The sequence below is a fragment of the Cynara cardunculus genome, unplaced genomic scaffold (genome assembly GCF_001531365.2).
Source record: "Cynara cardunculus var. scolymus isolate 2C unplaced genomic scaffold, CcrdV1 Un_Scaffold_621, whole genome shotgun sequence".
Lineage (NCBI taxonomy): Eukaryota > Viridiplantae > Streptophyta > Magnoliopsida > Asterales > Asteraceae > Cynara > Cynara cardunculus.
This window is the reverse complement of record NW_020200595.1, coordinates 190,548-192,903: the sequence shown is the minus strand read 5'-3', so window position 1 is coordinate 192,903 and position 2,356 is coordinate 190,548.

Sequence of the window (2,356 nt, the reverse complement as noted above, 5' to 3'; positions counted from 1 at the left end):
AATCAATCGGAAAGGACCTCTGCTGGCTATGGAAGAAGTCGGGGAAGAAGGAATGTTATGCAAGAAGAAAATCCAGAGAATGTAATAGAAACACAAAGTCGTAGTAGAGGACGAGGAAGAGGTCGAGGTACTAGACAACAAATTCGTGGGGAACAGGAATTGTCGGCCCAAGAAAGTTCAATGTYTGGTCGAGGTCGAGGAAGAGCGAGGGGTAGACATAATGTTTCCGATCCTGAATATATTACACAAGATATGTTGGCAGCAGAGCTGGGAAAATTTCAGGAGAGTTTGGTAAATTTGTTAAGACATACAAATCAAACTGATTCAAATGTGGAAAGAAATTATGAGCAAGAGGAAGTCGGAGCTAGTACACCGGTAACTGGTACATCTGTACCTATTACTGCGTCCTTAGAATAAAAGGGAGGAGATATCAAGATGTTTCTTGCGTGTAAACCTCCTAAATTTTCTGGTGAACGTGATCCTATTAAAGCTATGTGTTGGCCTAAGGAGATCGAGCTGAGTCTGCAAATCAGTAAAAGTGCAGAAGAAGACAAGGTTATGTTTGTTGTATCTCGTTTGAGATCAAGTGCTTTGTACTGGTGGGAAGTTCTGTCTAGTTCGGACCCGAATATTCTGAAAACTATGATTTGGGAAGAATTTGTGGTGAAGTTTAAAATGCAATATTGTCCTGAAGCTGCAGTTAGAAAGTTGGAAGATGATTTCCTTCGTCTTGAGCAAGGAAATATGTCAGTTCGCCAGTATACTGAAGTTTTCATGGAACAATCTAGATTTGCCGAAGCTTATATTATATCCGAAAACAGTAAGGTAAGAAAGTATATWTGGGGATTGGAGGCAAATCTTAGAAAGTATGTGATATCTAGGAATCCGACAACATTTCAGGCGGCAGTTGATGCTGCTGAAATACTGGAACAAGATATTAACCGACAACCGCAAGAAAAGGTTGGAGAGAAAAGAAAGGGGGAAGTTACTGTTACTGATTTCTGTAGACCGAGGTTTATGGAAAATGTGAACCGACCACTCTCAAGGTTCAATGATAAGGCGTGTACCAGATGTCATAAAATACATCAAGGAAATTGCAATACGGAATCTCGAGTATGTTTTAAATGTCAGGAACCTGGACATATAGCTCGAGATTGTCGGGTGATGTGAAGATGTTATATTTGTAATTCACCCCAACATATAAGTACTGATTGTCCGTAAGCAAAGAATAGAGGGTTTGGTTTTGCTGRAGGTCGGGGATCTGGATATTCTGGGGGTCGAGGATCTGGGTATGTGCCAACAGGTCATGGTCAAGTGGATAATCGTGTTAGTCTAAGTGGACGGGGAGGAACAAGACCAGTAGAGTCTAATGCAAAAGGAAGAGCCTTTCAAATGACGAGAGGTGAGATGGAAGAGCATCCTGAAGTGGTTACAGATACATTCCTTGTTAATTTAGTATGTGCCAAAGTTTTATTTGATTCGGGTGCAAATTGTTCTTTTGTGTCACCATCATTTGTTAATTGCGCACATTTAGAATCTAAAGCGTTAAATGAGGATCTAATTGTGGAAACAGCAAATGATAGTGAGGTTTTGGTGAAGGAAAGGATTGATGAATGTGTTATAAGTATAGAATGATGCGAGGTGCCTATACAGTTATTTCCTTTACCTCTAAGAGAAGTTGATGTGATTATAGGCATGGATTGGTTAGCTRAAAACCAAGCTAATATAGTCTGTAATGAGAAGATGATTCATATAGACTTACCTGAGAAAGGAAGAGTTGTGATATATGGAGATAAGCGTGATCGTTACTCTAGCCTAATTTCAGTTTTGAAARCCAGAAAGTATGTACAGAAAGGATGTGTTAGTTTTCTTGCATATGTTATAGATGTGAAGAAAGAAAAGGGAAAGATGGGGGATATTCCAGTTGTAAGGGAATTTCCTGAGGTATTTCCGGAAGATTTGATAAATTTACCTCCGGATCGAATGATAGACTTCCAGATTGAATTAATTTCTGAAGCAACACCTGTTGCGCGTGCTCCATACCGATTAGCTCCTTCTGAGTTAAAGGAATTAATGTCTCAATTGAAAGAACTGTTAGATAAAGGTTTTATCAGACCAAGTACTTCTCCATGCGGTGCACCAGTGTTGTTTGTGAAAAAGAAAGATGGATCAATGAGGATGTGCATTGATTATCGGGAGTTGAATAAACTGACAATTAAGAATAAGTATCCTCTTCCAATAATTGATGACTTGTTTGATCAATTGGTTGGGGCTACTTATTTTTCAAAGATTGATTTAAGGTCTGGTTATCATCAATTGAAAATCCGAAATGAAGATGTGTCTAAAACCGCATTCC